The 13327-nt window shown below is 43.9% G+C and overlaps 1 pseudogene; it reads left to right on the top strand.

Annotated features, from left to right (window-relative positions):
- Positions 1–1746: 1746 nt before the first annotated feature.
- Positions 1747–1864, top strand: LOC124790191 (annotated as a pseudogene).
- The last annotated feature ends 11463 nt before the right edge of the window (positions 1865–13327 follow it).

Below are 13327 nucleotides of genomic sequence, written 5' to 3' on the forward strand. Positions count from 1 at the left end.
GCTCTCCTGCGAGTTTCGCAGTTTTAAACTGCCAGGAAGTTTCATATCAGCGCACACTCCGCTGCAGAGTCAAAATCTCATTCTGGATCTTCTTTTGTGTTAGCTTCTGCAAAATACTACACTAGGAGTCCGAAATTATACCTTTGTGAAGGTTAAGGGCACCGACGTTGACTGATTCCATTCTCCATTCCAGGCGACCATGTTCAGCAGCTGTTACTAGCCGTAAGGTAAAAACTAATTTTGATGGGCTGACCATCAATTTTCAAAGCAGACAGCGAGATGAGACAAAGAATGCAAAACTCTGAGAGAAAAGTCTTACAGCTACCTGGAAAATGATACTATTGGCATGAGGTCCGTTTTGACAAACTCATGACTATGCCAAGGCTTAGCCTTATCTAATGACTCAGCTGAGACCTTTAAAATTATTTTTCTTCCATTTGGTAATGATAATATGTCTTCCTGAGCTCTTTGGCGTCAGTAGGCTTGTTTTCAACAGGAAGGAACCTCAGGTCAGATGCCCTGTGAGTTTCTGCAACGTGTGTGAAAGATAATTGTGAACAGTTGACTCTAAGAAAAGAAAACATGACGCACCATGAAGGAAGTATCAGAATGCGGCGGTAATCGTTAGATGCGATGTGTACCAACAGATAAACAAATTATCGCACTTTCAGGAAAATTGGATGATTTATTCAAGAGAAACAGATTCACAAGTTGAACAAGTCAATAACGCAATGGACCACCTCCGGCACTTATGCCAGATGTTCTTCGGCTTTGCATTGATTGATGAATTTGTTGGATGTCCTCTTGAGGGATATTGTGCCAAATTCTGTTCAACTGGCGCGTTAGATAGTCAAAATCCGAGTCCAGTTGGAGGAACCTGCCGGCAGTGCTCCAAAGATTTTTCAATCGGGAGAGATCTTGCGACCTGGGGATTCGAGATTTGGAAAGCATGAACAGAAGCAGTGGAAACTCTCTCTGGGGGGGGGGGGGGGGGGCGTTATCTTCCTGAAATGTTAGCCCGGCATGCAGACAAGCAATGGAAACTCTCGCTCGCCTTGTGCAGGCGGGCATTGCCTTGTTGAAACGTAAACCCAGGATGGTTTGCCTTGAAAAGCAATAAAAAAGGACGTAGAATATCGTCTACATACCGCTGTTTTGTAAATCAGCCGCGGATGATAATCAGTGGGGTCCTGCTATGAAAAGAAAAGCCAGCCTATCAGAGGCATCTCTAGACACGTCGAGGCTCAGTTCGAAGCGGGACTCATCAGTGAAAACAATTCTATTCTAATAATCATCTTGAGGTTCAAATGGCTCTGAGCACTATGGGACTCAACTGCTGAGGTCATTAGTCCCCTAGAACTTAGAACTAGTTAAACCTAACTAACCTAAGGACATCACAAACATCCATGCCCGAGGCAGGATTCGAACCTGCGACCGTAGCGGTCTTGCGGTTCCAGACTGCAGCGCCTTTAGCCGCACGGCCACTTCGGCCGGCTCTTGAGGTTGAAGCTTTTTTGTCTGTTTGCGCCGGCCGCGGTGGTCTCGCGGTTAAGGCGCTCAGTCCGGAACCGCGCGACTGCTATGGTCGCAGGTTCGAATCCTGCCTCGGGCATGGATGTGTGTGATGTCCTTAGGTTAGTTAGGTTTAAGTAGTTCTAAGTTCTAGGGGACTGATGACCACAGCTGTTAAGTCCCATAGTGCTCAGAGCCATTTGAACCATTTGTCTGTTTGCTTTTACAATACATGGGAACGGCCTTGCCGCAGTGGATACACCGGTTCCCGTCAGATCACCGAAGTTAAGCGCTGTAGGGCGTGGCCGGCACTTGGAGGGGTGACTACCCGGGCCGCCATGCGCTGTTGCCATTTTTCGCGGTGCACTCAGCCTAGTGATGCCAATTGAGGAGCTACTCGACCGAATAGTACCGGCTCCGGTCAAAGTAAACCATCATAACGACCGGGAAAGCGGTGTGCTGACCACACGCCCCTCCTATCCTCATCCTCAGCTCAGGCTGATACGGCGGTCGGATGGTCCCGGTGGGCCACATGTGGCCTGATGACGGAGTGCCTTTTTTAACAACGCACAGATTTATTTTATGAAGTCTGCCTTTAGCAAAACATAGTTATGTGTTTTGCTAAAGGCAGACACCATCCAAAAACATATGAATTGTAATAAAGTCAGCGAGACTCCAGACCGAAAGCTTCGACTGTTTGTCCTCAATGCTTGCCAAACCCTACCTTTGACAGCAAGTTCAGAGTATCTCTCTCTCCCAAACTGAGAAACTTTAAAGCGTTAAGGGCAAGGCCAACTGGAAACAAATTGGCACAGTACCCCTCAGGAGGATATCCAGTAACTGTCAATCGGTACCAATTCGAATAACTGCTTGCATAAGGACCAGAGGCGGGCCAACGCGTTATTGATTTGCTCGGTTTATAAAGATTTTTCTCTTGAATAACTCATGCATTTTTCTCAAACTGGAATCATTTGTTTGTCTGCACATGCACATCTACCAATTTCCGTCCACTTTGGATAATTTCTTCGTGGTGTATCGTTTTTTCCCCTTTTTTGTCTTAGATTGCATGAGATACAATCAGATACCTCCGCACTCGCACATTTCTGCACCGTACTTAACAAAGTAGTTCGTAACTATTTTGTTGCAGCTCTCCATGCCAGGCTGTCCTATGTAAACATCTTCGTCTCTACACCGCTACTGTAATATACATACATTTGAAACTGCTCATTCTGTTACAGCACTGATCTCGATCTACAATTTTTACATAGCACAGTTCCCACCAGCTATCAGATTCACGAGCACCTGATGCCTTACGTGTCCTATCAAACGCTTGCTTGCTTTAGTCAAGTTATGCGATAAACTTCCATTCTCTCCAGTTAGATAAAGTACTTTTCCACTAGCTGTCCGTACACCCATGTGATCAACAACATTCTCCTGAAGCACCACATTTCACAATATTGTATTTGTTACTTGATTGAATTGTATATCGTTCACTTGCTCTTGCGCAATAAGCCACATTCCAGCCAAGCATCTTCAGGTCTACTTCTTAACTTTAAATTTATACACAGTGTTAGGAAATTTATCTTTTTCAGAATGCATTTTGTTGCTACTGCTAGTTGTTTTTTGTTTTCCTCAGCTTCTGCCATCTTTATTTATTTTGCAGCCAAATACTAAAACTCGTCCGCTAGTTTCAGTATCCAATTTCCTAATCTATTTCCTTCACCACTGCTGTCTGATTCAATTTCATTTCATTACAGTTGCTTTTATCTGTTGATGTTCACTTCGTAACCTCTTTTCTAGACAGTATCCATTCCTTTCAGTTGATTTTTGAAGACCAATTATGTGTCATCACAACATGGAATTCAACCTTTTACACAACGACACAAGCTCAGCACAATAGGCTGAGAGGTGGTAGGACTGGACCAAGTGACACATCAGGCAATCACCATCGGCAGTTGCACTGAACATTTATTTGGCACATTTAAACAAGACAAATAACAAATGAAACCATTACCAATTTTTAAAATTACCACACATCTTCAAATTTACCATTTAGATGAGAGCAAGTCTCGTACTTCAAAATTTAAACTTTCATAAATCACGGCACTTATGGCCCATTACTCATTTAGTGAAATGAGTTAAAAATTATTTACTCAAAAACTATGATCAACCTGAAGAACAATTACTAAAATTGACCGAGAAAATGTCTTCTTTCGTTACTGCAGAGATCGGTATTACCAAAGTAATTCAGAGTACAGGTAACAAAAAATCAGATACCATGGCATACAACAACGTTACTTAAATGGCAGGCACCCTACAATGTAGGATATGAAATATAAAATTTCATGTGACCAAGCAACCTCGTGAGATTCGGCAAACTACGTCCAGAAGCGGACACCAGCTCACTCAGCTATTTCCAATACAGTCTCGGCATGGACCTCCAAACGGGAGCAGCAATGGTCACGAATCAGTGCGAAAAATCCCAGAACTAATGGGTACCTACAACAGACTGACATCTGCCTTAAGTAACTAGAAACACAATAATTCATTACAGCACATCATCTGTAGAATTGATCAACCTATTAATGAACATCAGCTAAGCAGTACAAATCTATAATCTTATGTGCGTAAGGCCAGTTATACATTAAACCGCGAGCGAACTAGATTCACCGCCAGCCGGCACGCGCGGGCAAAGGAGGTGGAAAATACACAACAGCACAAGCAGGACACAACCCAGGACCCAGCACCCGCTACCAAGGCAAACATCAGATGTCCCGATAAAACGAAATCAAAATGCAAATAACTAGCCTGCAGGCTAGCCGTATAGTGACTTCCCCCACCCCCCTAAGCAAACACAAAGCTACTTTACAGCAAATAGCCACACTTAAATTAGTGATTAAATCAGAATTAATTGCAATATCCTCATATTGTCAATGAAGGAATTCTGGTTCTTTCATTAATAGAATCAGTTTCAAACTATTTAAACACACAATAGCAACTGGCCTCTCAGTAACTCGTACGAATTTATGGAACTACTCATTTAGAATAAGACACGTGACTCTCAGACACACTGTTACTTCAGATAGAAACGTAACAATGATGTTGTTGCAATTCACGGCAAAAGATATCCAGGGAAAACTTATCCATGTACAAATATAGCAATTGGCCGTCTTAACATCGTCTTGTGTTAAAAATACAATAAACAGGCGGCACTTAGTCAAGGGCAATCCAAACTGTTTTCAACGTCGATGAAACACTGGCAGTAGCAACCAACAAACAGAATGTATCAGCACTCCAGGCCCTAGTAAATGTTTAATCATCACATCACATATAGCTCTCACAAGAACATGCGTACTAAGCAAGTTGAAATTAAACACATTCGAGGACAGACTCAGTAGGAGTAGCAACGGCCGGCCAACACATCCATGAAGCGGACAGCAAAGAACCCAGAAGTCGATTCCGGCCACAATTTATAGCACAAGCAAGGCCGTTACCCTCTTGCTCGTTCGACGAAACCAGCCGCCGCAGATCCGGCTGCCAGGAGACAAGGCAAGCGAAATACCCCAATGGCTTCCCAGTAACGTGACTGCTTCCACGCCAGCGATATTTCCTACAGCACCGTCACCCGGGTAAACAGCCCCTTTTTCGATATGCTCTTCCTGCTGCCTCGCATGGCACCTGTACTGTCCGCCAGACTTGGCACACGACGTTACTGCTAGGCGTCCGACAGAACTGCACTGTCATCACCAGAACCAAAAGTTTTATTGCCTCTCCATAAAGCGTAATTTCCTTTCAGAATGTCGTCTTGAATGATATTGGGGGTGGGCTTCAAACTTTTTTTTACTCCTTTTGACAAAACCACAGTTTGATTTCTTACAGTTTGTAGGTAATCTGTCACTTGTTCTACAAGGTGATTATAATTAAAGTTAAACTTTCAAGACACTGTAGAGAAAACAAGACTGGTCAAAATGATGTCAAATTGCAACGGAATATTATCGGAGAAGTTGGAAAACGTATGGCAGAGGAACGAAAATATTGTGAAAATCGATCAATAGACGGCACTGTATGTGTCAGAATACGTAAATAAAAACACCTATCATGCGCACGGCCCATTGAAGTTGGTATAAACACGGCGTTTCCTCCTTTCGCGTCTGCGACGTTCGCCATGACTGTCTCAGTGCAGGATCGCGCTCTGCTTGTAAAGCTGTATTACCAGAATGATGACTGTGCACACGTCACTCTGAAGATGTTCCGGACACTAAAGGGTTTGAAATAAAGGTGTTGGACTAATGACTGCCGTGGGTCTGGAGAAAATAATTCGTAAAATCGAAAAGATGGGTTTTATGGTGTGCAGCCTCGTAGAGGGAGGAGTCGAATTGATTCGACGTCAGTGGAAGCAGTGGCCACAACAATGCAGGACGAGACGAGTGATAGTGTGCAAACGTGTATTGCACAGCAAATTGCTCGAACATTGGACATAACCGTGAGCACGGTGCGTAAAGTCCTACAAAACATCCTTCTTTGCTGTCTGTTCAGAATTACCCATGTGCACGAGTTGATTCCGGTTGATCCACCAGAAAGAGAATCCTTTGCTTAAGAATTTCTTGCTCGCATGGAAGTGGACAGTGATAGGCCGTGGACGATTTTGTCGACAGACGAAGCCCCACTTCCATTTGACAGGATTTGTCAATACATGGAATTGTTGAATATGGGCAGCGGGAAATCCACTCGCAAATCATCCAGTACCCTTCACCCTGAAAAGGTCACTGTGTGGTGCGGGTTTGGTTCAAATGGCTCTGAGCACTATGGGACTTAACATCTGAGGTCATCAGTCCCCTAGAACTTAGAACTACTTAAACCTAACCAACCTAAGGACATAACACACATCCATGCCCGAGACAGGATTCGAACCTGCGACCGTAGCGGTCGCGCAGTTCCAGACTGAAGCGTGGTGCGGGTTTACGGCATCATTTATCATAGGGCATATTTTTTCGAAGAAACAGATGCTTCCGGTCCTGTTACCTGTAACGTCGCTGGTAAGCGCTATAAGTGTCTTTTGCGCAACCATGTCATTCCAGGTCTCCAACAACGTGGATGTGTGGATGGAATCATTTTTATGCAAGATGGCGCACTTCCGCACATGGCAAACCCAGTTAAGTAGCTGCTGAAGCGCCATTTCGGAAGTACTAGAATTTTCAGCCGCCATTTCCCTACAACCGGGATGTCCCGATGACCTAATCTTAATCCATGTGACTTCTGGCTGTGGGGCTATCTGAAAGACGTTCTGTTTAGTGTTCCGACTGCAAACTTAGCTGCATTCAAGACACACATTGCGCAGCACATGCTGAACGTGACCCCGGAAACACTTCGATCAATTGTGGATCATGCTGTTTCTCGATTTCAACTTGTTGCAGGAAACGGTGGACAGCATATTGACCATGTTTTTCGCCAGTCACACTGAAATTGATAATCCGATTTGATTTTGACTATGTTTTCTATGCGGTTTTTGGCCTCTTGGTCACTAATGAAGGGACATCACGCATGGCATTCATAGCTGACACTCTGAATTCAACAGCCATGAGGAAGACGTTTTAAAAAACTTGATTAACAACGCTTTAATACATTTACATGTTGACAGCTATTGACACGAGAAGTTCCCTGTACGAAAACCAGCCTCTGAAATTATTCATCTCCTTAACCCACAACAAAGGAGGAGGAGGAAATTAGTGTTTAACGTCCCGTCGACGACGAGGTCATTAGAGACAGAGCGCAAGCTCGGGTGAGGGAAGGATGGGGAAGGAAATCGGCCGTGCCCTTTCAAAGGAACCATCCCGGCATTTGCCTGAAGCGATTTAGGGAAATCACGGAAAACCTAAATCAGGATGGCCGGAGATGGGATTGAACCGTCGTCCTCCCGAATGCGAGTCCAGTGTGCTAACCCACAACAAAGAGCTACCTTTTAAGTATCATGCATGTTGTTCTCATCTTTCCTCAAGTATATGGTCATCGCTACTGCTAGAGTCTCGCATTGGTCCTCAATCGTAAAGGCCGCCCATGTGTATTGTCCCAACAACTGGGTTTACGTCATATCAGTTACATCACTACCAATCCTACCATAACTCCCTCGTCCATACGTTGAAATACCACTATGTCCTGTGGTCGGTATCGGCCGTACGCTACATACCGATGGAAACAAGAGGGGTTTACATCATACGATAGCAATACCCATTAAAGTGAGATGGCTGTGGCGCTACTATTCTCCAAGACTTCAAGATACTGTCACGCGGAGCACATCAAATGTGTGTAACGGGAAACAACATTAAAAATAATTTACATGTACGATGAAAGATAAAGAAAAACACCCTAAGCGGCTCAATCAAAACGTACGACGTCGCAAACCGGACTGCGAGACGAGAGCCGTAGATACTTTATGACTACTAAAGGTAAGTAAACCTCCATGTAGTGCTGTTTAGTATTAGTTTAGCTGTGATGGTTTCTAAGCGATTTTGGTTTACATTCATATCACCAACAGTCGACTTGGGTAGCTTTATTGGATCTTAGATGTTCCTGACAGATTTGATACTCAAGGGACATCGAGTGACTCCCAACTTAACAAACACAAATGGTTCAAATGGCTCTGAGCACTATGCGACTTAACTTCTGAGGTCATCAGTCGCCTAGAACTTAGAACTACTTAAACATAACTAACCTAAGGACATCACACACATCCATGCCCGAGGCAGGATTCTAACCTGCGACCGTAGCGTTAACTCGGCTCCAGACTGTAGCGCCTAGAACCGCACGGCCACTCCGGCCGGCACTTAACCATACACTGTTAATGTTTCTTTACTGAAAACACAACACCTTTCACTAATTTCAGAATGTCGGGTCAGTTTTTCATGAAATCTGTTGGTAAGGTCGACATTACATGTGGGTGTTCAGATACTTTTAATCATATTGTATATGTAAATAATTCGAAGCATGTGTTAATGACCGGGAACTGTGTTCTGTTTCTACTCAATTATTCAAGTTGGTTCTTTACAAATTTACATATTTAATTTCGTTATCATCATTTACTACTTTTCCTAATTAAATGGAAATATAGTATGTCTTTTGACTGTCTATTATGGTACTATAACGCCTCCATCTTGACATGATGTTGAGTGTCAGTATGTTCCTTATAGCTACTTGGCTGGAGAGTAATTAATTGTATACTAACAATACTTGATGCTTTTGCACCAGACGGGTGTCTCATATTGCAGTTCAGGACAGATGCACTGACAGCATTTGTCAACAGCTATCCATCAGATATGTGGTAGGTGATTCTAAGACATTACTTTTATAAATGCTAGCACATTTTACTTTCGTTGTGAATACGTATTAATACAACTGTCATATCGACAAGCTATTATCACCACTAACTTTGTTGTGACATTCTCTATAACCAGGTGTTGTTGTATGTTATGTAGCACACTGAGAACAAATGTTTGCTATATCCCTGAGCTGTATTATTGATCATAATGTGCTGTCACTTTGTAATTACGTTTGGCACATTATTGCGTGACTGTGGTATACTATTTGTCGTATTATGCAACGATCCCCACGTTCATGACGGAAGCTATTGTTCTCTTTCGACTACTATGGCTTGTCAGATTCTTCACTAAGTCATTGTTACTGAGTTACTGGGTACCTGCTCTCAACAATACCGACCTTTTGCAGACCATGTGCCGTCAAAGTACATCCTTTCATCGCCCTGAAATTCATCTGCCCTTTCACGTTCTCTGTCGATCAGAGCAGCCGGATGGCTGCCTAGCTCAACTTTCATTAATGGGACGAGTCCGTCATAATGAGTTATTCAAGTAAGTGATAACCGGAGAAAACCACCGAACATCACATCATTACCAAAATGAAAAACTGATTCAACGGTCCACGAGTGTCTCGGGTTCATACTGTACAATATTTTGGCGTTCATACATGCCTCCATCAGCGCAGCCGACGATAGTGATATGACTGATCACCTAAATACGATGCCAACGGGTCACTACGAACTAGAAGTAATCTCGTGGGCTCTTCGATAAATATATACGCCATCAGGAAGTGAATCACTATGAGGATTTGTATCCGCGAATACTGCAACAGTCGACTTTTAGAGCAATTAAAGACACGTTCTCCGAGTATTTTGTATGTTCACGATATGAGACAAATATTTATCGAAACTGGTAGTTATTTTGCCAGCACAGTATGTTACAATCACGGTAGCTAAAATTATAGTGGGAGTGAAACGACTATTTTTGTTTATGTAAATGAGTGAAGGAATACTTCACACACTTATGCCGAATGTTGCGAATATATTTTTACACATGCCAATGAGCTTACAGGTGCTGCTTTCACAACACTTCATGTGCGCTAAAGCTTTACTAATAGCTAGGTCACTAGGCACTGCGTACCATTTACTATCCGCACCCAACCATAAACATGTTACAAATCGCGGGAGACTTGTATCATCCTCTTTGGAGGACGACTGTTCCCTGCCTCTTTATTCATCACATTGTCAACGGCTACCAACAGATCGGCTGCAGGATATTTCTCATCCTTCAGAAGCTACTCCATCCGTATAGAGATACGGAACTGGCTGGAGACTCAAGTGCTCTCGCAGAGGTGTAGGGTCCATGTGTTCTTACGGAGCCGTGGAATCAGAGAGCATTCACAAGAACTGCATCTCATATACTCTCCCAAAACTTCACATAAGCTACTTCTCCCCAATGGTAAGGCTCCGTTAAAATCTAACCAGCGTAACCGTTCATAAAAACCTGCCAAATATGTTCTGCCTTCTGATATCCTCTTTGATATATAGGCAAAATGTCCTCGGTCTCACGTTCTAACAGCGCCACTGCTTAAATTTTGAATAAAAACCATCAATAATATTTTCCGAAGACTTCCAGCGAAGAAGTCATCCTCATTCTGCCAAAGGACATGTGAAATATGAAGGAGAAACGGACAGAGGTTCAGGTCACTCCTGTTGCCTTGGCGTGGGAAAGTGCCCCAAAAACGCCGGGAGAATCAACAATTATCATGTGATCTGCAACTGAAGAAGTGTCAGGAACTTTTCGTTGGCAAAAGATTCCAGACTAGTCCCTCACTCGGATCTCCGGGAGGAGACTTGCCAAGTTGTCCCTGAGAAAAAGACTGAATAACCAACGGAAGGAGAACTTTCTACCACACGGGAAGTCAGTTTGAACTTGGTAGCGAAACTACAAAATCTGAAAAGGAAAATGCAGAGGCTCAATCTGGATATAGTGGGTGTCAGTAAAGTGTTATGGAAATAGCCGGCCACGGTGGCCGTGCGGTTCTGGCGCTGCAGTCCGGAACCGCGGGACTGCTACGGTCGCAGGTTCGAATCCTGCCTCGGGCATGGGTGTGTGTGATGTCCTTAGGTTAGTTAGGTTTAAGTAGTTCTAAGTTCTAGGGGACTTATGACCTAAGATGTTGAGTCCCATAATGCTCAGAACCATTTGAACCATTTTGTTATGGAAATAAGGTATGGATTTCAGGTCAAACGCGTTGAGAGTCATATCAACAGCAGCAGAAAATAGTATAACGGGAGTAGGATTTCTTATGAAAGAGGTTAGACGAACTGAATTACTGTGAACACTTCAGTGATAGGATTGTTCCCCTCAGATTGGACCGCAGACCGACACCGACAATGACATTTCAGAGATACAAGCCGACGTCGAAGGTAGAAGAAGAGGAGATACAGAAAATACATGAGGATATTGAACGGGTAATTCAAAACGTAAAGGGAGTTGAAAATCTGAGAGTCACAGCGGACTCGAATGCGGTTGCAGGGGAAACAGCAGAGGAAAGGGCCACGGGAGAATATGGGCTTCATACTAGGAATGACAGACTAGCTGAGCTGAGCTCTGTAATAGATTTTAGCTAGTAATAGCGAATGTACAGTTCAAGAATCACAAGAGGTTGAGTTATACAAGGCAAAAGACGCGAGATTTCAGTTACGTTACATGATGGTCAGACAGAGATTCCCAAGTCAAATACTGGATTGTAAGGCATGTCCAGCAGCAGATACAGACTCAGATCGCAATTTAGTAATGACTAAGAGCAGGCTGCAGCTTAAGAGACTAGACAGGAAGAATCAGTGTGCGAAGATGTGGGATACGGAAGTACTGAGAAAGGAACAGATGTTCTTGGAATTCTCTGATGCTATAGATATTGCGATAAGAAACGGCTCGCTAGGCAGTTAAATTGAAGAGGAATGGACATACCTGAAAAGGGAAGTTAGAGAAGGTGGACAGAAAATAGTCGGCACAAGGAAGATAAATGCGAAGGGAATGAAACAAACAAGAAGTGCAGGGAAGCTAAGGCGAAATGTCTGCATGAAAAACGTGCAGAAACCGAAAAGGAAATGATTCTCGGGAGAAATGTCTCAGCGTATCGAAAAGTCAAAACAGCCTGAGAAACACGGGCGATAACATCAAGAATCCAGTGGTAACTATCCTCTTATATACAGAGGAGAGTGCGGATAGGCACCCAGCATCTGTGACGGGGAGGATTTGCTGTTTACGAGGCAGAAGAATAAACAAGAGTCGACAGGAAAGAGGTAGCGGATTACGTAATAGAATCGGAATTTAAAAGAACTTTGGAAGACTTGAAATCAAATATGGCTTAGTGGATAGATAGCACACCATCAAAGTTTTTAAAACGATTGGAGGAAGTTGCGATAAAATGACTGTTCTCATTGGTGTAAAGAATGTATGAGACAGGCGATATGCCCTCAGACTTCCGGAAAAACATCAGCCACACAATTACGAAGGTAGCAATAAGTGTGAGAATAATAGCTCAATCAGACTAACAGCACGTGGGACCAGAAAAGAATGGAAAAGGAACTGGAGGATCCGTCAGAGGATGACCAAGTTGGATTCAGGAAAGGTAAAGGTAGCAGAGAGGAAGTATGTCGTTGAGTTTGATAAGGGAAGGAAGGTTTGGGAAAAACCAAGGCAATTCATAAGACTTGAATACCAGGAAATGATCCCGTCCGGTTAGACATACGATCTAACGCACGGCTTTCCGGACTGGAAAGGAGCGCCAGGTCTCCGGCACGAATCTGTCCGGCGGATTTGTGTCGAGGTCCGGTGAGTTCGACAGTCTGTGGATGGTTTTTAGGCGGTTTCCCATCTGCCTCGGCGAATGCAGCCTGGTTTCCCTTATTCCGCATCAGCTACCATATGTCGGCGACTGCTGCGCAAACAAGTTTTCGACGTATGCGTACACCACCTTTACTCTGCCACGCAAACATCGGGGTTACACTCGTCTGGAGTGAGACGTTACCTGGGGGGCGGGGGGGGGGGGGGGGTCCAACTGGGGCTGAACCGAACCGTAACGCTGAAAGATTGGTTCGGTGTGGGGCGGCGGATGGGTGAAGTAGACTGCTGTAGTCGTCGTGGGGTTGTGGAACACTGTGGCTGCGGCAGGAACGGAGCCTCTCCGTCGTTTCCAGGCCCCCGCCTAACATACAATACAATACCAGGAAATGACCTTCGACCATACAAAATGGTGCAAGATGTTCGAAATTCTAAAAAAAATGGTGGTGAGGTGTTCAATTTACACATCGAAGAAGCGAAGAAGGGAAGAAACGGAAGCTTCAAGAGTGGGGCTAGGGCTCATGGTGACAGGATATCAATGATAATATTCTCTGTTAACATTGCCAACCTGAGTCAAAGTGAAGAGGAATTACGGTATCCATTGAATGAAATGAACATTCTAATGCGTGCAGGGTACGAACTGAGGGTATACTGAAGAA

This window comes from Schistocerca piceifrons, chromosome 3 (genome assembly GCF_021461385.2).
Source record: "Schistocerca piceifrons isolate TAMUIC-IGC-003096 chromosome 3, iqSchPice1.1, whole genome shotgun sequence".
NCBI lineage: Eukaryota > Metazoa > Arthropoda > Insecta > Orthoptera > Acrididae > Schistocerca > Schistocerca piceifrons.